This window comes from Callorhinus ursinus, unplaced genomic scaffold, assembly GCF_003265705.2.
Source record: "Callorhinus ursinus isolate GAN/ISIS: 27379988/994484 unplaced genomic scaffold, GSC_fseal_2.0 scaffold10, whole genome shotgun sequence".
NCBI lineage: Eukaryota > Metazoa > Chordata > Mammalia > Carnivora > Otariidae > Callorhinus > Callorhinus ursinus.
The window spans coordinates 27,623,439-27,649,250 of NW_027397072.1; the positions used below are offsets into that span (position 1 = coordinate 27,623,439).

Below are 25,812 nucleotides of genomic sequence, written 5' to 3' on the forward strand. Positions count from 1 at the left end.
TCCCTTCTTGGCCCTTTTTACCTAAATCCAGGACCGTATCAGTAGCCGTCCAGCTGATTTCCTTCCCTCAGGCTCTCCCCTTCCCTCACACTCACCTCTCCACACTCCTGAGAGAATAATCTGTCTTGGAGGGTGTTATACTTTGTGAAGTTAACGTTTGTTAAGTAGAGCCCTGTAGAGTTGCTGGACGGTGAGCAAAACAGAAGACCGCAACAGAAACTGAAAGAGAGATTTACTACTCACGGGTCCTGGAGGAAGCACACTGCATACCTTGAGGGGCTACACAAGGAGGTCAAGGTGGGGTGCAGGCACAGGAACTGAGCACATGCCTTTGTTAGAGGCTGTGGGTGGCATGCTTTGGGGTTCCTGGGTTAAGGCCAGATTGGTCGATTCAAACCAAAAAGTGTGGCTTTTTTAAGTCCCACCAGGTCTTACCTGGTCTTACCAGGGTAGCACGAGGGAAGGCCTTGGGAGGCTGGGGAGACTGTTTTTCATAAGGGTCTTTAGGGAGGTCCTATCAGGAACTTACGTTAACCTGTCACTCTGCAGGTTGTTATCCGGGGCAGGCCCTTGCGTGAGGGGCTGGTGTCCATTAGCTAAACTCTTGACACAAGGCTGCAGATGGCCTGGGATCTTAGCCAAGGTTCAGGGAATGGAAATATATTCAGCGTAGCTACATTGGTTATAAGAAAACGTGTGTGTCATGGAATCACAAGAAATGAAGTGGAGAACGGCAGGGGCCACCCTCCAGAAACTTGGTGATCAGATTCTGAGGCCATGAATTCTGGAACATGATGGTTTCTACCTCCATTCCTCAGAGGCTCTGCTCACCTCCCCCAGCCCCAGCTGCTCTTCCTGCCTCTACCTCACCAAGCACAGCATGGAGGATGTCCATCAGCTCCTCAGTTTGAAGGTTCTTTTTATTCAAGCACTGATTGAAATGGATACATCTCTTGCTTTCCATTCCAAATTCCCTTGAGAAAGAATCTGATTATCAGACTGGCCTAAACTTGCCTCAGGTGTCCATTCCTTGTCTAGTCATTTATGACCTTGAGAGAGGAATCACAGGACAAATCCAGAGGATGGGGGCAGTTTTCAGAAGAGGCTCATGCTTGTGAAGCTATATCTTGCACACCTGGCCATCAGGTGTAATAGAGCATTTTATTTTATTTTTTTACTTCTCTCTGCCAGACCCTAGCCAACAACGTGTCTCCTAAATGTGCCTGAACATATCGTTCTCTCTGTGGATTTTCCTGTGCTGATCTAGGTGACTAGGATTCTGCCACTCTCCCTTCTTTCTCTCAATCCGAATCCTATAGGCTTCCAGACCCAGCACACGTCTGCCCTGTTTGATGAAGCCACGATCAGTCTTAATTCAGTTGTGAGATGCCTGGATGGTTCATTTTCCAGGAGTTTCTTCTCTCATCAACTTAATTATAAATTCCTTGAGGTATAAGCCATAGGAGGATCACTGGGACCATCTATCTGCAGGTTATCATACATATAAAGAGAAAATAAAGTCTGGGGGGCGGAGCAAGATGGCGGAGGAGTAGGAGACCTGGATTTCGTCTGGGCTCAGGAATTCAGCTGGATAGGGATCAAACCATTCTGAACACCTACAAACTCAACAGGAGATCGAAGAAAAGAATAGCAGCAACTCTCTGAACAGAAAAGCAACCACTTTCTGGAAGGTAGGACGTGCGAAGAAGTGAATCCGAGGCGATATTCGGGAGGATAGAGGGCGGGGGAGGGGGCCGCCATCGGCCGCTTCTGGCAAGTGCTAGAGCCGCGGAGCACAAAATCGGACCTTTTAGAAGTCGGCTCTGCTGAGGGATGTCACAATAGTGGCTAAGCGGGGGGTGGAACCCTCGCGGGACAGTGTGGACTCAGGACCCTCGGGGTCACAGAAAGACTGGGGGTGCCTGAGTGCGGCAGAGCTCCCAGGGATCGGAGCGGGGAAGCCGGCTGCAGAGACGGAGCCGAGGCGCGGGCTGTCAGCTCGGGGTTGCCATAAACTGTGATCCGCGGCCCAGTCGGGTCACTGCTCCTCCAGCAGGGACCCAACAAGCGGCAGATCCGGGGAGCCTCCCCTTCCTTCCCTGGGAGGAGCGGCGCGGGAGCGCACCGCAGGGATCTGCTGGGTCTGGAGACTCCACACGGGGTCGGGTGCCAGAGATAGAAACACTCAGTCACAGGCCAGGTGAGCACGGAGTGCGGCCGGAGACCGGGGACACGGGAGTGACTGCTTTTCTCTGGGGGCACACTGAGGAGCGGGGCCCCGAATTCTTGGCTCCTCCGGGTGGAGATTGGGAGGCCGCCATTTTCACCCTGGTCCTCCAAAGCTGTACCGAGAGCTTGCAGGGAACAAAAGCTCCTGAGAGCAAACCGGAGCAGCTTGCTTAGCCCGGACTCACAAGGGCGGGGCAATTCCGCCTCCGGCAAAGACATTTGGGAACCACGGCAACAGGCCCCTCTCCCAGAAGATCAGCAAGAACAGCCAGCAAGCCAAGACCAAGTTTACCGATCAAGGAGAACGGGAGAACTCCAGCACTAGGGGAATACTGCACATAGAATTCATGGCTTTTTTACCATGATTCATTAATTTTTCAAAGTTAATTTTTTAAACTGTTTTTGTTGGGTTTTTTTTTTTGAATTTTTCTTTTTCCCTTTTTCAACCAACATCTTATCAATCCCTTTTTTAAAAAAACATTTTTTATTTTTCATTTTTAGAGTCATATTTTATCCCTTCAGAGTAGTTACCCTTATTTTTGGCATATATATATATATAAGTTGTTCTCTCTTTAAAATTTTGATATACAGTTTCTTCTAACAGATCAAAATATACCCTAAATCACTAGTGTATGGCTTTGTTCTAGTCTCCTGCCTGATCAGTCTTTCCCATTTTTTTTCTTTTCTTTTTTATTTTTTTTAAATCTTCTTCTTTCTTCTTCCAAACAACTTCTTATCAATTCCGTTTATAAAACCTTTTATAAGTTTCATCTTTACAGTCATCTTCCATCCTTTCATTGTATCAACCCTTATTTTGTACATATATAAGTCTTTCTTCCTTTAAAATTTTAGGAGGCACTTTCTTCTAACAGACCAAAATACACCCAGAATCTAGTGTGTGGCACTAATCTATGCACTAGCCTGATCATATTTGATCATATTCTGGTTTTTTTTTGTTTTGTTTTGTTCTGTTTTTGTTTGTTTTTATCTTTTTCTTTTCCTTTTTTTTCTCTTTCTTTTTTCTTTCTTTCCCTTTCTTTTCCCCTGGTTTCAGGTCTTTTCTGATTTGTATAGAGTATATTTGCTGGGGACGTTGTTAACCTGTTAGCATTTTGTTCTCTCATTTATCTGTTCTCCTCTGGACAAAATGACAAGACGAAAGAAATCACCTCAGCAGAAAGAACAAGAGGTAGTACCATCTGCCAGGGACCTACTCAATACTGACATTAGTACGATGTCGGACCTAGAGTTCAGAATCATGACTTTAAAGATACTAGCTGGGCTTGAAAAAAGCGTGGAAGTTATTAGAGAAACCCTTTCTGGAGAAATAAAAGAACTAAAATCTAACCAAGTCGAAATCAAAAAGGCTATCCATGAGGTGCAATCAAAAATGGGGGCACTAACTGCTAGGATAAATGAGGCAGAAGAGAGAATCAGCGATATAGAAGACCAAATGATGGAAAATAAAGAGGCTGAGAAAAAGAGAGATAACTACAGGATCACGAGGGCAGAATTCGAGAGATAAGCGATACGATAAGACGAAACAACATTAGAATAATTGGGATCCCAGAAGAAGAAGAAAGAGAGACAGGGGCAGAAGGTATATTGGAGCAAATAATAGCAGAGAACTTCCCTAATGTGGGGAAGGAAACAGGCATTAAAATCCAGGAGGCACAGAGAACCCCTCTCAAAATCAATAAAAATAGGTCAACACCCCGACATCGAATAGTAAAACTTACGAGTCTCAGAGACAAAGAGAGAATCCTGAAAGCAGCTCGGGAGAAGAGATATGTAACCTACAATGGTAGAAACATTAGATTGGCAGCAGACCTATCCACAGAGACCTGGCAGGCCAGAAAGGACTGGCATGATATCTTTAGAGCACTAAACGAGAAAAAATATGCAGCCAAGAATACTATATCCAGCAAGGCTGTCATTGAAAATAGAAGGAGAGATAAAAAGCTTCCAGGACAAACAAAAACTAAAGGAATTTGCAAACACAAAACCAGCCCTACAAGAAATATTGAAAGGGGTCCTCTAAGCAAAGAGAGAGCCTAAAAGCAGCATAGATCAGAAAGGAACACAGACCATATACAGTCACAGTCACCTTACAGGCAATACAATGGCACTAAATTCCTATCTTTCAATAGTTACCCTGAATGTAATTGGGCTAAATGCCCCAATCAAAAGACACAGGCTATCAGATTAGATTAAAAAACAAGACCCATCAATATGCTGTCTGCAAGAGACTCATTTTAGACCCAAAGACACCCCCAGATTGAAAGTGAGGGGGTGGAAAACCATTTACCATGCTAATGGACACCAAAAGAAAGCTGGGGTGGCAATCCTTATATCAGACAAACTAGATTTTAAAACAAAGACTGTAATAAGAGATGAAGGAGGACACTATATCTTACTTAAAGGGTCTATCCAACAAGAAGATCTAACAATTGTAAATATCTATGCCCCTAACATGGGAGCAGCCACTTTTATAAGGCAATTAATAACAAAGCAAAGAAACACATTGAAAACAATACAATAATAGTGGGGGACTTTAACACCCCCCTGACTGAAATGGACAGATCATCTAAGCAAAAGATCAACAAGGAAATAAAGACTTTAAATGAAACACTGGACCAAATGGACTTCACAGACATATTCAGAACATTCCATCCCAAAGCAACGGAATACACATTCTTCTCTAGTGCCCATGGAACATTCTCCAGAATTGATCACATCCTAGGTCACAAATCAGGTCTCAACTGGTACCAAAAGATTGGGATTATTCCCTGCATATTTTCAGACCACAGTGCTTTGAAACTAGAACTCAATCACAAGAGGAAAGTCGGAAAGAACTCAAATACATGGAGGCTAAAGAGCATCCTACTAAAGAATGAATGGGTCAACCGGGAAATTAAAGAAGAATTAAAAAAATTCATGGAAACCAATGAAAATGAAAACACAACTGTTCAAAATCTTTGGGATACAGCAAAGGCAGTCCCGAGAGGAAAGTATATAGCAATACAAGCCTTCCTCAAGAAACAAGAAAGGTCTCAAATACACAACCTAACCCTACACCTAAAGGAGCTAGAAGATAAATAATAAAGATCAGAGCAGAAATCAATGAAATAGAAACCAAAAGAACAGTAGAACAGATCAACGAAACTAGGAGCTGGTTCTTTGAAAGAATTAACAAGATTGGTAAACCGCCAGCCAGACTTATCAAAAAGAAAAGAGAAATGACCCAAATCAACAAAATCTTGAATGAAAGAGGAGAGATCACAACCAACACCAAAGAAATACAAACAATTATAAGAACATATTAGGAGCAACTCTATGCCAGCAAATTAGATAACCTGGAAGAAATGGATGCATTCCTAGAGATGTATCAACTACCAAAATTGAACCAGGAAGAAATAGAAAACCTGAACAGACCTATAACCACTAAGGAAATTGAAGCAGTCATCAAAAATCTCCCAACAAACAAAAGCCCAGGGCCAGATGGCTTCCCAGGGGAATTCTACCAAACATTTAAAGAAGAATTAATACCTATTCTCCTGAAACTGTTCCAAAAAAATAGAAATGGAAGGAAACTTCCAAACTCATTTTATGAGGCCACCATTACCTTGATCCCCAAACCAGACAAAGACCCCATCAAAAAGGAGAATTACAGACCAATATCCTTGATGAACATGGATGCAAAAATTCTCACCAAAATACTAGCCAATAGGATCCAACAGTCCATTAAAAGGATTATTCACCATGACCAAGTGGGATTTATCCCTGGGCTGCAAGGTTGGTTCAACATCTGCAAATCAATCAATGTGATACAGTACATTAACAAAAGAAAGAACAAGAGTCAGATGATCCTCTCAATAGATGCAGAAAAAGCATTTGACAAAGTACAGCATCCTTTCTTGATCAAAACTCTTCAGAGTATAGGGATAGAGGGTCCATACCTCAATATCATAAAAGCCATCTATGAAAAACCCACAGAGAATATCATTCTCAATGGGGAAAAGCTGAGAGCTTTTCCCCTAAGGTCAGGAACGCGGCAGGGATGTCCACTCTCACCACTGCTATTCAACATAGTATTAGAAGTCCTAGCCACAGCAATCAGACAACAAAAAGAAATCAAAGGCATACAAATCGGCAAAGAAGAAGTCAAACTCTCACTCTTTGCAGATGATATGATACAGTATGTGGAAAACCCAAAAGACTCCACCCCAAAACTGCTAGAACTCATACAGGAATTCAGTCAAGTAGCAGGCTATAAAATCAATGCACAGAAATCAGTGGCATTCCTGTACACCAACAACAAGACAGAAGAGAGACAAATCAAGGAGTCAATCCCATTTACAATTGCACCCAAAACCATAAGATACCAAGGAATAAATTTAACCAAAGAGGCAAAGGATCTGTTCTCAGAAAACTATAAAATACTCATGAAAGAAATTGAAGAAGACACAAAGAAATGGAAAAATGTTCCATGCTCATGGATTGGAAGAACAAACATTGTGAAGATGTCAATGCTACCTAGAGCAATCTACACATTCAATGCAATCCCCATCAAAATACCATCCACTTTTTTCAAAGAAATGGAACAAATAATCCTAAAATTTGTATGGAACCAGAAGAGACCCCGAATAGCCAGAGGAATATTGAAAAAGAAAAGCAAAGCTGGTGGAATCACAATTCCGGACTTCCAGCTCTATTACAAAGCTGTCATCATCAAGACAGTATGGTACTGGCACAAGAACAGACACATAGATCAATGGAACAGAATCGGGACCAGAAATGGACCCTCAACTCTATGGTCAACGAATCTTTGACAAAGCAGGAAAGAATGTCCAATGGAATAAAGACAGTCTCTTCAACAAATGGTGTTGGGAAAATTGGACAGCCACATGCAGAAGAATGAAACTGGACCATTTCCTTACACCACACACAAAAATAGACTCCAAATGGTTGAAAGACCTAAACGTGAGACAGGAGTCCATCAAAATCCTTGAGGAGAACACAGGCAGCAACCTCTTCCACCTCAGCCGCAGCAATATCTTCCTAGAAACATCGCCAAAGGCAAGGGAAGCAAGGGCAAAAATGAACTATTGGGATTTCATCAAGATCAAAAGCTTTTGCACAGCAAAAGAAACAGTCCACAAAACCAAAAGACAACCGACAGAATGGGAGAAAATATTTGCAAATGACATGTCAGATAAAGGGCTAGTATCCAAAATCTATAAAGAACTTATCAAACTCAACACCCAAAGAATAAATAATCCAGTCAAGAAATGGGCAGAAGACATGAACAGACTTTTTTCCAAAGAAGACATTCAAATGGCCAACAGACACATGAAAAAGTGCTCAACATCGCTCGGCATCAGGGAAATCCAAATCAAAACCTCAATGAGATACCACCTCACACCCGTCAGAATGGCTAAAATTAACAAGTCAGGGAACGACAGATGTTGGCAGGGTTGCGGAGAAAGGGGAACCCTCCTACACTGTTGTTGGGAATGCAAGCTGGTGCAACCACTCTGGAAAACAGTATGGAGGTTCCTCAAACAGTTGAAAATAGAGCTACCATACGATCCAGCAATTGCACTACTGGGTATTTACCCCAAAGATACAAATGTAGGGATCGGAAGGGGTACGTGCACCCCGATGTTTATAGCAGCAATGTCCACAATAGCCAAAGTGTAGAAAGAACCAAGATGTCCATCGACAGATGAATGGATAAAGAAGAGGTGGTATGTATACACAATGGAATATTATGCAGCCATAAAAAGGAATGAGATCTTGCCATTTGCAATGACATGGATGGAACTGGAGGGTGTTATGCTGAGTGAAATAAGTCAATCAGAGAAAGACATGTATCATATGACCTTGCTGATTTGAGGAATTCTTAACCTGAGGAAACAAACTGAGGGTTGCTGGAGTGGTGGGGGGTGGGAGGGATGGGGTAGCTGGGTGACAGACATTGGGGAGGTTATGTGCTATGGTGAGCGCTGTGAATTGTGCAAGACTGTTTAATCACAGATCGGTACTTCTGAAACAAATAATGCAATATATGTTAAGAAAAAAAAAAGAAGAAGATAGCAGGAGGGGAAGAATGAAGGGGGTAAGTCGGAGGGGGAGACAAACTATGAGAGACGATGGACTCCAAAAAACAAACTGAGTTTTCTAGAGGGGAGGGTGGTGGTGGGATGGGTTAGCCTGGTGATGGATATTAAAGAGGGCACGTTCAGCGTGGAGCACTGGGTGTTATGCACAAACAATGAATCATGGAACACTACATCAAAAACTAATGATGTATGGTGATTAACATAACAATAAAAAATAAAAATAAATAAAATTTTAAGAATGGTGTGATTAGAGTTGATCTTTTTTTTCTTCTTTGTGCTTTTCTATACTTTTCAGATTGCTTGTGGTGAACATACATGAGTTTTGAAATTACACAGATACAAAGAAACACAAGTCACCTTTCAAAAACCGTAACTGTTCCAAATAGGAGCAAGTTGATCCCTGATACCTCGACATAAAGTTGGGTTATCTGTGCTTTTCTAAGTTCGGTTATGTATATAATCCTATAACTTAGGAAAGTCATATGGGAAGAGGGATAATTTTGAAATCTGGAGCACAAGACTGGGAAAGGTGGCCACGATAGAGAGCCTGGGGGAGGCCTGGCCCACAGGGACCACCACAGAGGGTTGAGTATTTTGAAGAGTGATGTTTGTATTGTATAGTGAAAGAAGGGTGTAACAAACATTTAACTCCTCTTCTGCTTTCTGAGATCCCATTCAAATGAGATCACAGGGTTTGGTATATGTGTGTGTGTTTTTAAAGTCACAAATACACAGTGACAATATTTGGAAAGCTGGGAAAGAGACAGTTGACTACTAATTCAACAATAGAAATGAGAAAATTAATCCAATTTGCACCCGAGAACCGTTCCAAGGCCCAGGAATTAGTGACACCAGCTACCGTTGAAACTGTAGGTGAAGATGAAGCCAATTTGAGGAGGACCGGTTCACAATCTTCTTAAAAAGCAGTTAGCTTGGGTTGCCTGGGTGGCTCAGTGAGTTAAGCATCTGCATTTCGTTCATGATCCTGGGGTTCTGGGATCGAGCCCCGAACCCCATGTCGGGCTCCCTGCTCAGCAGGAAGCCTGCTTCTCCCTCTCCCTCTGCAGCTCCCCCGGCTTGTGTGTGCACGCTGTCTCTCTCTCTGACAAATAAATAAATAAAATCTTAAAAAAAAAAAAAGCAGTTAGCTTTCCAGATCCCCTCCCCAACTTCACACAGTTGGAAGACTGCTCCTGTCTCACCATAGCAGGATTCTGGCAGTTTGTTCTCTCAAGAAGTTAAAATATGGGGTGTGTAGACTGGGGAGCCTGGTCTTTGGATAGGGCCCAGATGAGGGAAGGCATTTTATACCTAAAACTAGAGAATTAATTGAAGGTTGACACCAGCCTTCTATTCCCACTCAGCTCCTAGAATGGTATAGGCAAAGCAGAAAATGTGACTGTTAATAGGTTCTAGGTTTTGTGTTTTAAGATTTGGCCGCAGGAAAATGGATGTTCTGGCTCCATGTCTGAAAAGTGTGGGGCAGTGACTCATCATAGGTTAGGGAATCATCTGCTTGAATCAAGTCAGATGTTCATCCCTGAAATGCTCAAATGTGGCCAAAGCAAGAGAAGGATTAAGACTACTCCACTTTGGATCTCATGCCCATCCCTGGACCAGTGAACTTTGCCCAAAATACCAAAGATGTTCCAAAGGGAGGAGGGCAGATGAGGTTGTCACTAAGAATGGGCATGTTAGGCATGTCACAAATGTCAGCTGAGACTCCTTAGCACCTCTGGAGGCAATGATCTTATGTAGGCAAAGGTACTGTGAAGCCTTAAAGCTGTCTTACCAATGTAAGAAATGAGTACACTTTGCATTTCCACAATATATTATGGGTTTCAAAGTACTTCGTTTCATTAGCTTTCCAGAAACACCTGCGAGACGGATACCATCATTCCCACTTTATTGATAATTAGGGGGACTCCTAAGGGTAATGGGGTGGACTGACTGACTTACTATCGCTCAACTAGAATAAGACAGAGCTGGTGGGAGAAATCCTGTCTTTTGGGTTTTGTTGTGTTCTGTTTTCATCACTTACATATAACACCCAGTGCTCAACACAACAAGTGCCCTCCATAACACCCCATCACCCATTTAACCCATCCCCCTGCCCACCTCCCCCCCATCAACTCTTAGTTTGTTCTCTATCATAAAGAGTCTTTTATGGTCTGTCTTTTGACTCTTTGTCTGATTCGATTTCTATGTTAGCACCCCAGTGGGCAGGTTCCTAGGTAACTGGGCAGGGAAGGACGTGTGGAGGTGCCTGCCCTCCTTGGGCAGAGGACGGTAGGACTGACCGTTCCTAGTCACTGAGGGTCTCCCCCACAACCGCCTGCACAGCAGCCCCAACACGTGTCCCCTCAGTAGAGGCCAGGAGAGTGCTGCCAAGCACACACAGCCAGAGGAGCCACGTGGCCTACTTTTGGAGTAAGACTAAAGAATTAATTTCTGGGAAGAATTTTCCATCTGTTTTCCAGATACGATTGATTAGAACCATCCACCCAGTTTTGCAGATTCCATGAAAGCATGGATGAATTGTCCCATCTGGCGTGGCTGTGTTGGGTTCACATTTCTCAGAAGAGTGCTGGCTCCTCCAGGCAGGGGAGGGCTCTTTACCTTCAGGCCTCCTCCCGAGAAGAGAAGTTCGAGGGACCAGAGGCAAGCCCCACATTGGCTGGAGGGCCTCACTGTAGGTGGGAAAGGTGGCCTCATGTGGCGTCCGCTAGACAGCTCCCTGCACCTTGCATTTACCCCCTGCTGAGGTCCTGGCAGGCAAACCGCTATTTGCCAGTTGTCTTTGCCTCCCTATGCTTCCCTCACCCTCTCCCCTTCTGACTAAGTCCATTCCCTTTGTTATTTTTGGTATAAAGAACTTTCCTTCCATTAACTCCAAGGCTTCAGAAAAGCAGTTAAAGAAGGTTGAGTTGAGGGCGGCTGGGTGGCTCAGTTGTTAAGCGTCTGCCTTCGGCTCAGGTCATGATCCCGGGGTCCTGGGATCGAGTCCTGCGTCGGGCTCCCTGCTCCGCGGGAAGCCTGCTTCTCCCTCTCCCACTCCCCCTGCTTGTGTTCCCTCTCTCGCTGTGTCTCTCTCTGTCAAATAAATAAATAAAATCTTTAAAAAAAAAAAAAAAAACAGAAGGTTGAGTTGAGGGAAGATATCTGATCCTCTTTTCTGTACACACACACACGCGCGCTTACACACACACACACACACACACACACACGCCCTACACCTGTGGAGCTGAACTGATTAAAAATGGGTCCATCCTTTTGCTTCTTATTTAATAATAGTCTTTGCATTTTAATGGTGAATTCAGACAGTCTATAATGCTATGAAGAGTCAATAGCATTATTTTCTCTTTAAGGTTCTTTTTGTCTCCTCTCCTGCTTCTTTTGGATTTTTCAAGTTTTCCTTATTCTAGTTTCTCCCCTCTAGTGTTTTGGAATTTTTGTCCTCTATTTTTTTCTCGTAAGTGTTTGCACATAAAAGACATTATTTGATATAACCAAGTCTGATCCTAATGTCTTCGTATTGACTTCTTCTGAATAACACAAAGACCTTAGAAACCTTTCATTCCGAGCTCATTCTCACATCTGTCATCTTATTACTGCTGAAAATTTTAGCTCCACTTTTTTTCTCTTTTAAACAATTTTGTCAAGGTATAATTGACGTATAACAAAAGGTGCATATTGCAAGTATACAGTTTGATGTCCTGACTTACGTAGATACCCAGGAAGCTGTCACCACCATCAAGATCATAAACAGTCACTTAAAAAATAAAACAGATCAGGGTCACACTCGAGCATAACTGGTTGCATGTTACCAAGGTCCGCTTGCTTTCTGTAACCTCGTTTTACGTAAGAAGTTCTGTAAGAAGAATTAACTGAGATAATCACCATTCATCAAAGCCCACTAGGCCTTGTGCCAGTGCTTTATGGTAATTAGTTCTCACTGTATTCTTCATTGTCTTCAATTTTTAATTATAAAAACAGCACAGGTTTATTATAAATAAATGTACTCAATATCAAAAATGAACAGTGTAGAAAAGGAAAGACTCGCAACTCTTGCGACCCTCTTGTTTTCTTCAGAGTGGATATATGTTTATTGATTGCTATCATTATAGATATCTTCTGTGCTTTCAAAAGCATACATGATTGTGATAAAAATGGAGCTAAAAACATAGTTTTTTTGGCTTAAAACAATTATCATTGATACAAAATCATTGATACAAAACAAAAATCAGTGATTTTTGCAGCTTGCTTTTTCCACTTCTTACGGCAAAGCTGTCTTCCCATTTAATCCTCTTCATGGCTGCATGATATATATGGCATTGAATTACTGCCCCGTGATGATTTTGACCAATCTCCCTTTCTTTTTAGGTTATTTTCCCCTTTTTTGTTGTGATTACACATGTCTCACTGAGCTTGTCTTAACATTTATTTTTGTGCCCTTGTTGAATATTTTTATAGGATAGAATCCTGAAATACAGCCCATTATCCCCAGCCCATACGGCCACCTTTTGAGTTGGGTATCATCATTTCCGTTTTACAATTGAAGACTTTTCTACTTGAAGGGTTAAGCTTACTCAGCTGGTGAGTGATGAGAGAATGAGAATCCTGACTCCCCAATGCCCCAGCCATCCCCAACATCTCAACACTCAACATGCTGCCTCTCCTACTAGTTTGGAAAACTGGTTAAAAGAGAAACAGGTTATTAATGTTGGAATCGTCAGGAGGATTAGTGGGGATTTTCAGCTAATGGTAGTCCTGTGGAATTAGAAGGCAGGACGTATTTCAAGCAATTTGTATTTTCACCTGGCCCTTCAGCTAAGGACGCTAATGTGAGCCCTGAGGGGCTATTTTTAGCAGGTTACTTTAAGCCCCGGGGGAGGGGGGGGGCTTGTGAAATAGCCTGTCCATCACAGGCCGCAAGGAATTGCTTACCCGCTTTTTTGTTCCGAAGGAAAGGACACAGACCATTTGGGCCAGTAAGTTGGGTCCAAAATCGGACTCATGTTTATTTTACTTAATAAATGTGCTCTTGAATAATATGAATTGAATTTTGGTTGGTTGAATGCCATTTTCAGTGCACCAGGGGTGAACACATCTCTTGTAATCCTGCAATGAGTGGCTTTCTAAAACAAAGAATGCTTTGGTAATGTGAACAAATTTCCCTGAATTTATGTTGACTGTAACTTATTTTTTCTTAAAGCAGGGAACCTTATGCTTGGTCACTTGTGTGTTAAGAGTGTGTTGGTTGCTCTAGCCATATCAGTTGGAATATATATGCTGTGAAAAATATAGAAAAGTGTTGTCCAACTTCTCACTCCAAAGTCCCAAACCAAATGACGCGGCAAAACCATATAATTTTGAAGAGATGGTTTTAGAAAACCAGCCCCCACCAGGAAGAGTGGAGCTGTAGACAGTGGGTACTCCTATCCTTGTGTTTGAACTGTGGGCCCCATTCCTGTCTCATGGGGATGGCATGGGGAAGAGCGGGCTCTTCAGTTACTAAGGCCACAGTCCAGGGAATAAAACTGAAACAAGTGAGTTTTTGACTGACCCTTTTTTGCACTAACACCACTGCATTCTTTGAAAGTACAGTGGATCATTTTTAGTCCAACATTAACATTTTTGTTCTTCATAACATATCAGTTCACATTCACTTGTAATTTTTAAAAATTAATCAGCATTGATTCTACAACTGGAATGACCTTTAGAGTTTATGGAATTTTTGGTGTGTGAAGATACTAAAGACTAGCTGGAGGGAAATAGGCTCCAGCTTTTGACTTTGACACATTTTGAGTCGATTTGATTAAAACATTTGGTTTTAAAAACTATTATTACTTGCCAATATCTTCAATATAATTGACTTAGTTAATATACCTGATGGGACATAATTCTGAAAGGAATTTTTAATGCATCTCATATTAAAATCTTGTTGACATTTTTCAGTCTTCTTAAGGCCATGGATGTTTGCATTGATTTTAAGTTAGTTTTGGGAAAATAACTGAGAATGTATAGTAAAATGAATAATTCTGCAAACCCAATAATCCCAGTTTTGGATATCTATACTATGGAATTAAAAACACCAGAAACTAAAGGTATATGGGCAAGGATGTTTAGTGCAATACTGTTTATACTAGCACAAAACTCGGAGCATGTGGAATGTTCATTAATAGGGTGAATAAAGTATGATATAACTACACTGTGGTGAAGTATACAACTATTAAAAAGTGTAAGTTAAATCTGTATTATTGACCTTGGAGCCAATATACATGATCATAACACTTTAAGGGGAAAAGTCAAATACAGATTTTTTAATGGAAAAAATAAAACTCTGTACATGTATGTATGTATGAGATACATTTTTCATAGGTGTATGTTATCTTGGCAAGATGGGTGTGGATAGGACAGAGAGGTTACTAAATTTTTCTTTATGTCTATCTCTGTATCATTTGATTTGCTACAGTGAACATTATTGCTTTTTAAACTTAAATATTTTATAAAGTAAAAAAGAAACGGAGTCCTGCTTTCCCTATTTTGCAAAAGAAAACAAGACTATTCTTCCATGTGATAATGTAGTTATTCTGACCATTAGATATAAATTTAAAAAGAATTTATAGGCATTCAAATACCTATCAAAGCCTCATCATGTAGGCTGGTATTTTTCAGTTGTTTTAGCCCGCATTCCCCTGCATTGATTTCTCACCACCATGTGTTTATCTCCACCAGCCAAGAAGCTTTGCAGAGTTCTTACTTCCTATGGTTATATTAAAGAAACGACACCCACTCTCAGTTCTGGCCCCTCCCCTCCACCTGCCCAATTTGAGAGTTTGAACACAGCATACATTGATCCACTGCTTTTCACTAAAAGGAATGGCAATACAAAACAAGCCCTGAGAACAGAAACTTCTTGTTTAATTAAAACATGAAGGAAAACTGGAAATTTTCCTACCACATTTTTATGTGCTTCTAAAAGTGCTTTCTTAGTTTACCCGCTCTGATCCACAAATCAGAAAATCTGGTTGTAGTAATACTAGATCCTCATTACTCAATGGGTTCCTGCTCTGTCTGTGGTTACCTTTGTGTTCTCCCAGGCAGTCATGATGAAGAATCTCTCATCCAAAGGCTTTCTAGACACAAATGTTCTAAGTAATCCCAAGACTGCAGCCAAAAGTTTGAGCAAACACAGTGTAAATAAATCATGGCAATGTTTGATGAAGTGTGTGATAAAGGTAATGATACTTGAGGAAAGGATATGGAAATGAGGTTAGACTCTCAATCCTCACAGATTTATAACCTAGAGGTGGTTTTGGTTGGATTAAAATGTGAGCAAGTAGTTTGGCACAAAGGACTGGAAGACAGGACTTGCAGTCAGCTAGCTGTTTTTGGATATTGTGATAGCCAAAGTGAAGAGCTGAAGTGATTATGTAGAACACTGATGTTTAGAATTACAGGTTTCCCCAGCTATTCAAAAGTAGAGCATTCCTATGAAATGAAACGTTTTGTAAGTCAAAATAGCATAAAGCAATGAAGCAATTAATTTATTTATATTAATAAATTATTATTAATTTATATGGAAATTTTTTTGAGCGTGCTCACACTCCAAAAATAACCTCTTGGGCTTTTCTGATATCACATCTTACTAATGGGTGCACAAAATAAATCGACGAAAAGCACAGATGCTCACACCTGTTCAAAGCAATGGTGGCTTGATACTGAGATGCTGAGTGTAGTTCCCCGGAAAGGAACTTGGTGGCGCCACACTCTCCGCCGGGGGTGCCACACTCGTGGCTCTGGGGTGCGCCCTGCCTCTATGAGGGCTCACTGCCAAATGCTGAACACTGTTTTCGCTTTTCACCTTTCTTTGGATTTCTGTTGGTTAGCAAAAACTGGTGCTAATGCAACTCTTTTATTGTAAAAGTGAAGTAGCATAACTTGAACTTTCAGAAGGCAGAAAATCCATTTTTCTGCATGCACAATTTTAGCGGATGGATTTAGTATCAAAATAAGATGTCTATTTGATAATTACAACCGTGGTGTAAAAATTCCCTCCTTCATTCAGAAAGTGTACACTGAGCATCATCTTCCAGCAAAGACTAGTGGGCTATGGGATGAGCCCAGGACAGTTTAGAAGACTCAGAGAGCGGAGCCGCAGTGGGAGGACGGGGAGAGTAAGGCAGGAGGGGCTCACATTCTCATCTGAGAAAAAGAGGATTTGGAGCTTCTAACGGCACTTTTCCTATGATTCCTGCAAAGATCAAACTGTGCCCATCTCATGCATTTAGCTATCACACATTTCGAGAAAAAAAATTTTAATATTTTCTTTGCCTCATTTTCCCTGAATCAGCTTTGTATTTTCTCCTTTGAAACAGCAGTGATGCTGAAACTTGAATAGAAAGGAAATTATAAATCTGAAATTCCCCTTCTATTATTTTCTGCATACTAAATGATTCTCAGAAAAATGCACAGAGGCAGCCTTAGGAAGTTGTTTTTTTTTTTTTTTTCCTCTAAGCAACTTTTTCAAGAACTAAAACAATTCTGAGGGGGCACCTGGGTGGCTCACTGGGTTGAGCAGCCAGCTCTTGATTTCGGCTCAGGTCATGGTCTCAGGGTCTTGGGATCTAGTCTGCATCAGGCTCTGTGATCAGCCCGGAGTGTGCTTGAGAGTCTCTCTCTCCCCTCCTCCCTTTGCCTCTCCCCCAACGTGTGCACTCTCTCTCAAATAAATAAATAAATCTAATAAACGAAAAAAAGAACTAAATTCTGAAAGCAGCAGTGGTATGTTGGAAGATTTAGATTCAGATTAATTTGACCACTGGTCTGTGGCTTATAGGGGTAAGATCTTCAAAGATTAATGAAAGTTGCTGTCAAATCAGGGTTTAGAAATAAAACTACTGGAAAAATTTATTATGTAAGTAATTATGCTAAGTGAGGTGATTTGTGTCATGGTTGCTAACTTTTCCTTCTCATGTTTACTGAATCCAGGTTCGGCTAGAAACCTGGCCTAGTCTAAGAAGCTGATTAGATGGAGGAAAAAAATCTGCCGTAAAGGTAAATTTAAATGAATTAGATTAAGTAAATGCAATGACACTATTATGTAATGTGTTTTTAAAAAACAAATGCAATTTGACAAAAAGGAAAAAAGAAAAGAGATAAAATATAAGAATAAGAAAGAGACCAAAAGAGGAAGTCCATTTTTAAACTGGACTGATTTGCCCAGAAATTTGGGGATTTCTCCAGAGATGCTGAAGAAAGGGGGCAGGGCTCCCAGACAGGGTGTGGGAGCAGCTTCTGCAGAGGCTTCCTCTGATAGAGGCTGTCCTCCTGATTCAGTCTCCATTTTATTTTTATACAGCCCATCTCCAGTTTATGAGTGGCTTGTGTCAAAAGGTTCACTTGTAAATCAGTAAGTTACAACTGCTGTTGTAATGCCAATAATTAGACCCTAAAGTGCACCACGGTTGACTTGGCTGTTATGCATGAGTGTGAGCAGGTTTAATTAGAGAAAGACAAGCAAGTCTATGAAAATTTCTATGCATACTAACCCATTTGGCTGGGTGGAAACAGTAAATGTGGAAGGTTTGGAGCAGAGAGACCTGGGTCTGTTTGCGTCTGTATTTCTCTCTTTCTCTTTCTCTGCTGCTTACTAGCTGTGGGCAGGCTAGTTAATCTCATTAAAGGTCATCATCAGAGTAAAATAATAGCATCTCCTGAGGGCATTGTTGTGAGCATTAAATGAGTATTTTGCACAGATGTTAGCTTGTTATATATTACTATATAGGTATGTTACAATATTAATGGATGCTAATTGTTATGATACATGATAATTATAATTCCTTATATATGGCTTTCTGCATGTTGCATTTTCTCCAAGAAAGATTGTAAACTTTGAGAGCAGAGAGTTTTGTCACGCGCTTTGGTGAATCCTTAAATGCAATGTACTTTGAACACAGACGCTATATTTTTCCATTTGTTGACAATGGTTTGCTTTGTTCAAGGGCTTTAGAGATTAAAAACTCCGCTCTCTGATTTTTTCACAATTTTTTCTCTGTTACAGGCATGTGGCTAGCACAACTCTTAACGATAACTGTGTCTAGGGGGTTATTTTGGCTCAAGGGGAAGAATAGGGGAAGAACAAGAACGGGAGAGAAAATCCCTCGTGATACTTAGACAAATGTCGGAAGGAAAAAGAAAGAAGTGTATGTATCTGAGAAAGGGATGACCCAGTAGAAATAAGAAAGTAATGTGTGAAAGGTCCACTGAAAGGAAAGGGAGGTGGGAGTGGGGATGCAGTATGGCGTTAGTACCTCAAATTGACCAGCAGGTGGTGTGTCACCAATTTGGAGGAGGAATTTGGCACAAGGTTGAATGATAGATGGGCAGCTTCACCAGGGGGCAGTTGGCAGATTAGGTTCCTGCTCTCTGACCATGTGTGCATAGGATGGAAACCATCTGGGAAATTCTACTTAAGGGAATATCTGGGGTAGGCATAAAGGCCCATCAGGGCATCTCTGAACCCAAGGAGCTCAAGCAAGACCATACTTCTTTCCTCTTCCGGCATCCTCTGAACCTGGTCGTGCCACCACTTTCAGTGACTTGTTATCCAATATTGGGTCCAGGAACAGAAGGGTAGAGAACTGAGACTTAGGAAGAAGTGTCTGACCTTATTAATGGATGGTGAGACTTTGCTGCTCAGGGTCCTTTATTCTTGATCACATTTCTTACGGCTCTCTCCTCTTTGTGTAGATGATTAGAGCACTTAAGTATGCTGGTAGGTCTCTTTATATAAAAAAGATCTCATTTACAAATGAACAACTGATACACATTTATGACATGGCAACAGTAGGAAAAAAGTGATAAGCATAAAGAGGGGGGAAACACTGACCCCAACTCCCAAAAATAACTGCTATTAAAAATTTGAGGCACAGTTGACCTTTGAACAACATGGGTTTGAACTGCACAGGTCCACTTACAAGTGGGTTTTTTTTTTTATAAATACAGTACTGTAAATGTATTTTCTTAATATTTCTTTTCACTAACTTACTTTATTATAAGACTACAGCATATAATACATATAACATACAAAATACGTGTTGATCGTCTGTTTGTGTTATGGAAAAGGCTCAGTCAACAGAAGGCTCTTAGTCATTAAGGGTTAGGGAGTCAAAAGTTACACAAGGATTTTTAGTTGTGTGGGGGTCAGGGCCCCTAACCCTGTGTGTTTCAAGTGTCAACTATATAATGTTTCTGACTTTTACATATGTTCACATGTCTTCCTAGAAAAATGAGATCATACTAAATAAACTGTTTTATAACTTGTGTTTTCCGCTTAATATATGCTGAATATTTTTCCATGTTAATATACTTCAACAACATTATGGTGATTGCATAGTACTAAGTCTTATGAATATATAATAGTTTATTCAACTACTTTTGGTACATAGACTGTTTCTAATTTTTCACTAGTATACACAGTGCTGTGAGAAACATTCCTGCACATATGAAAATCCATATTATTTCCTTGGGATATATTTCTAGGAGAGGAACTGAAGAATTAAAGGGTCTACATATTTTAAAAAGCTTTTGCTACATATCACAGAATTATCTTTCTTACACATGGTACCAATTTATACTCTTGGCAGCAGAGTATAAAGGTGCCATTTTCCAAAACCTCCTGCCAACAACATTGGGGATTATCAGTTTTTATCTTTGTCAAGTTTAGAGGTAATACATGGTATCCTATCATTGTTTAATTTGTACTCATTTTTAAGAAGATGGATTTTTTTATATGTGTGTAAATGGTCATTTATATTTCTTTACTTGTAAAGTCTTTATTATATTCTTTGCCTAGTTGTTAATGATAAAGACTATTTATATGTTAATGCTATTAACCTTTTACTTTACAGGTTTCATTTTTTAATCTCATTCTGTCATTTGTGGTTTAATTTTGTTTATGGTGGGGTTATTTTTGACATACATAAACTTTACTTTTTACTTATTTAAAATATTTAAAACATTCTTAAATGGTTTCTGCTTTTGTGATCATAATTAAAATAATTTTCATGATAAAATCATTTAATCATGATTAAAATAATTTTAAGATTATAAAAACAATCACATGATTTTCTTCAAGTTCATGTATGGTCTTATTTTCACCATTCAGCTCTTTTGTCCGCTAGGCATTTATTTTGTGTATGGTATGAGGTAATTGATTTTATTTTTGTGAGGTAATAATTGATTTTTCTTTTTTAAAGATTTTATTTATTTGAAGAGAGAGATGCAGTGAGAGAGGGAACACAAGCAGGGGGGAGTGGGAGAGGGAGAAGCAGGCTTCCCACGGAGTAGGGAGCCCGATGTGGGGCTCGATCCCAGGACCCTGGGATCATGACTTGAGCCAAAGGCAGACGCTTAATGACTGAGCCACCCAGGTGCCCCTGATTTTTATTTTAATAATTGGTGATATTTTATTTTATTTTTCCTCATACTTAACTATTCAACCAGTCATTAAATAATCCATTCCTTTCCCACTGAGTTTAAATATCATATTTAACAAATAAACATTTTAATATAGTACTTGTTTTTATATTTCTGGCTTTCTGTTCTGCTCCATTGGTCTGCCTCTTTTGGCACCAGAATCAAACTTTTAATTCTTAATGTTTTCATCCTATTTAATACCTCATACCCCCCACCCACTTTGTTGTTTTCTAAAATTTTCTTTACCATTCTCAGTTTCTTTTTTTCACATCAACTTCAGAATTTCTTTTTTTTTTTTTTTTTGGACCTGTTTTTAAAAATCTCTGGCACTTTAATCAAAATTTAATTATATTTATAAATTAAACAGAGGAGAATGGACATCCTGACAATGTTGAGTCTTCCAGTCCTGGAAAATCATAGAATGCTCCATTTATTGAAATATTTCCTATTTTCTCAGTAGAGTTTTATAAATTTCTTTATATTTTCTTCACTTTTCTTGTCTTTCCTAGAAATTTTGTTATTACTGTTGCCATTCTGAATGCGATTTTTTTTCCATGATTTTTCTAACAGTTTTAGGCTGTTATGTGGGAAACCCAATTAATTTTATTTTGTGATTGTTCACTGACATTTCTAATTATTTAAAACATCTTTTAAAAGTTAATTCTACTAAGTAAATGATTATAACATATGCAAGTTGGATAATTTTGTCTCTTGCTTTCTCATAATTCTTCTTTACTTTTTGTTTGTTTGGTTTTCATTTGCTTGTCTGGTTGCAAGGGCTCGAATGTCCAGAACAGCACTGTGTGGTGGTACTGACGATGGGCACCCTTTCTCTGTTTCTCATTTTAATGTTAATATCTCTACTACTGCACCATTAGGTATGACACTTGTGTTTGGTTTGGGATAAGCTTTATCATGACAAGAAAAATTCTCCTAACTCCATTTTATTAATTTAAAAAATTGATATTGAATTTTATCAGAAGACTTTTCAAGAGTACCTCTTGTGCTAATTCAAAGGCTTTTTTCCATCATGTCATCATACTAATGCATTCCTTAATATTCAGAGTTTTTTACGTCTCTTGGGTAAACTGTGTTTATTTGTGAGGTTAGTTTGTGGTTTCCATTATTATGCTTTATCAGTTTGTTTGTTTGTTTGTTTTTATGTCTGAGGTATTATGTTAGGTTTCTGTTACTTTTGTCCATTTGAACATTTTATACAGCCTGGGAATTATCTGTGGCTTGAAACTCAGGGAGAACTTGATTGTGTAAGTAATTTGGACTAAAAACTTTTTTGGAAACAATTTCTTAATAACTGACATTTTCCCATGATTATCGATCTGTTGTTTTTCAACTTCTTAGGTCAGTTTGCTTCTAATTAACTCTTTTGGCTCTACCTATGGTATTGGATATGTGGTATTCTCATTACTGAGCCTTTCTAAGCATCCTGTGATTGCCTTTTTGATTTCTTTCCAATCAATGATTTTCTTAAAGAAGAGTCGTAAAAATTTTCCAAGAGCTTGGCTCTTTTTTGACTTACATTTTGCAATTATTTTATAGTTATATTACAATATGGTCATAGAATGTGGTGAAAATAATTTCTTTGAGGGGGACATTACTTAAGATTTTTTTGGTGGCCTAATATAAAATCAGTTTCTGTAAACTTTTCTTGTATCTTTTCTGTGACGAATAAACAGAAGATCTTTCTCTTTAATCATTCATTTACTCATTCAGCATTGTTTCCGCTGCGTGTCTCCTACAGGTCAGACATTGTATTAGGCACTGCAGGATATAAAATGAATAAGTCACAGACTTTCTTTAAGGTCGTCAAAGTTTGGATGGGACATAGACACATTAAGACCTAATTATAACACAGAGTAAGAAATGCAACAGTAACAGAATGTACAAAAGAAGGATTTAAGCCCTGTCCTAGGTTCTGGGAATACAAAGATGCCTAAGATTCTACCATGGTTTTTGAGAGGCCTTCAGTACAAAAGTGTAAAAATAAAATAAAATAAAATAAAATAAAATAAAATAAAATAAATTAAATTAAATTAAATAAATAAAATAAAATATAAAATAAAATAAAATAAAGAGGTCAGAGACAGACTTTTGGAGGCAAGACATCTAATCAGGAAACTACTGTAGTCATTCAGTAATAAATTAAGATATATGAGAGCTGTTAGAAAACAGGAAGAACAGAGAGGATTTTTACATGTGAGGACAGCAGGTATTAGAAGAGTCCACACAGGAGGCTGAAGGAGGTGGGAATGAATTTTTACAGAAGCCAAAAGAGAACACATTAAGGAGTGCATGGTTAGTTAGGTCAAGTGCAGCCTAGAGGTCAAGTAAGATAAAAGCAAAAACGTGTCCAATAGCATTGGTCTTTGGTGACTTGGGGAAAGTAGGTTCAGTGAAGTCGGGGGAAGAGCCAGAATGGAAGCAGGCCTCAATGTGAATAGGATGTGAAGATGATGGACGCAAGAAGTGTTTCTCCAGAAGCTCACCTGTGAAGGGAATGAGTAGGTTAGGGCAGTAATTAATGGAGCAAAGGATCAAAAAGGCTTGTTTTTAGAACATAAAAATCATGTGAGCATATTTAGATAATGAGGAGGATGAGTAGACAGAGAGAGAAGGCGTGATTGTTGGCAAAGAATCCTGAAGAGGTGGGAGTCCCAAGGTGAGACAGAAAGCCCCGGGGGTGGATGGCCTTCGGCGGAGGAGGGTATTTCTTTCGGAGTTGAAGGCGAAAATTGGTACCTATAGGTGTCTGGGGCAGAAAGGGGGGATTTCCCCATTTCTTTCTGAGGCTAGAAGAGTGCCTTTGTGGAACCTCAGTGACAGCCCTGGACACTGTCAGAAGTGTCCAGGATCTTGGTCTGTGTTGACAGTTCACTTATGGTTTGGATCCATCCCTTCTTCTCTCCCAACAGAATGAGAGAATTTCTATGCTTACCTTTCCTGAGGCTGTTTTTTTAATTGGTCATTGAAGGGTTTCCAGAAGCCTCTGCCTCATTAACTATATGGTATGCAATGGATCATCAGAATAATTAACACAACCAGTTGCAAATAAAGTGATTGATGGATGCCATAAGATCACAAAAGTTTCCATTACTCTAAGTGCAAAGTATACATAAATCAAAATAACATTTCGAATCTTCAGTAGGCCTCCTTTTCTGTTTGATTAATGATTGTCACATGAGGAAAAAGGGTTATGAAGTTGACATATTTTAGCACATTGTATTTTAATATCTGTAGTTCCTTTGTATTACTAACTCTGAACAAAAGGGATATGTTTTGAAACTTGCAAAAAATTTTTCTATTTACACTTCGGTCACTCACATGTTGGTAACAAATTAGTCCCCTGAAAGAATGGCAAGAATGAGGGGTTTTTTTGTTTGTTTGTTTGTTTTGGTCATTCTGGAAAAACTCTATCCTTTGTATGGAGGGAAACTTCTGGTTTGATTAATTCTGTAAATAATTATGAGACAAAACCCAGATATGAAAGGTTGCCCACACAAGCTTCTCTGTTGAGTAAAATCTCACTTATTAAAAATCAAGGTTGACAGTTTAACAGGCTCATTATGGTGCAGAAATCCCCTGGGGCATTTTAACCTCTTAAAATCTTTTTTGGATATTCAGTTTGCCAGATGAGCTGCCTGCCTGTCCTATCTGCATTCTACCCTGCTTGGGCTCTGCTTTTAGCGTTACTCTTACTCTACCAAGAAGTCGGGTGCTATCCAAAGTCAAAGCGACCACAGGCTTTCCTTGGAGAGGGGGGAAAATCAGCTAAGGTGAGAAGTATGAATTCAACAAGGCACCCAGATGGTCTGCCACCTTTGTGAGCAGCACAGGAAACAGCAGGTTGGTTCCACTTCCTAGCACCAAAGGGGGCAGGCAGCACATCTGTAAAGTGGCTTGTAAATCTTGTGATCATTTCTGTTTCCACTCTGATTCCCTAGCTGATAATCTCAACGGCTCTGCTGTGCCCCCCAAATGTTGACACGATCCAACAGATAACTACAGTGTGCGGACGCTGGGTCTTAAGTTACCTGAAACTCATTTCCATTGGCTCTCTAGACGAAGCCGCATCTGATATTCTTCCTTAACCCCTCACCCATTAGCCCCTCAGCACCGCTTGGCACAGCAGCCCTGGCCTTTGAAATTAAACCTAAACATTCCGAGCTGGTTAGTCTGCCTTCCTCAGAACGGGCAGCCCAGTCTTACAGCTCTTCCCACAGCCCGGAGCCTGGATGCTAAGACGAAACTGAGACGGAGCAGCGCTCTGATGTCCTCCGGGGGCTCCGGCACGCAGCACGGTTTGCACCTGCAGCGCAGGGCTGTGCTTCCTTCTTCTTGCTGGTCAAGAGCCCCAGTGAAAACCGAAGGGAGTTGAGGGAGCATAGGGGCGGCCAGCCCCTCCCCCCCCACGCCCCTTCCCCCTCCCCCACACGTATCAACTTTCCACTTGCCGTGACCTGCCCTTCAGGGTGACTTATCAGCTGTTTGGGGTTTGCCACTAAAAGAAAAATTGTGGAGTGTACTGCTCTGCGTGCAAATGAAACGGCTGAGCCAGCTTGCGAATTAGGAGAATAATGATCTTCAGGTTCTGACCTCCTGGCACGGCAGCAGGCAGCCGTATTTATCAGGAGGCGCATGTGACTGGGTAAGACACAGAGCCCAGCTTGAAGGAAACAGCTGCTCGAGGCATGCTCCGGCACTTGGCAGCCGGACAGGCAGGGCGCTGATGTGAGCAGGACAGCAGAACCGCCCCAGTAAGTAACTGGAGAACTTTTGAGAGAGAGAGAGAGAGAGAGAGAGAGAGAGAGAGAGAGTGTGTGTGTGTGTGTGTTTTGCAAGGCACTGGCAATTTTTAATTTTGATTTTGATTTCCATTTGGCATTCAAGGAGGTATTTTATGTTATCTGTTGTTAATAGTCATTTGTATTACTAATTTTTTTTTTTTTTAAGAATCTGT

The 25,812-nt window shown here is 40.3% G+C and overlaps 1 protein-coding gene across 22 annotated transcripts in view; it reads left to right on the plus strand.

Moving 5' to 3' along the window:
* Positions 1–25,812, plus strand: part of RASGRP3 (RAS guanyl releasing protein 3) — a 108,590-nt gene that overhangs the window by 11,096 nt on the left and 71,682 nt on the right. For 5 of the 22 annotated variants that reach the window (XM_073897258.1, XM_073897259.1, XM_073897263.1 and 2 more), the window contains exon 2: positions 17,349–17,414. The exons of 12 other annotated variants lie outside the window; for them this stretch is intronic. The gene's annotated coding sequence lies outside the window, so the exon portion shown is untranslated. Of the gene's footprint in view, positions 1–17,348; positions 17,415–25,317; positions 25,610–25,812 lie in introns of those variants that run through there. 5 more of the 22 variants (XM_073897260.1, XM_073897265.1, XM_073897269.1 and 2 more) reach the window with 1 other exon arrangement.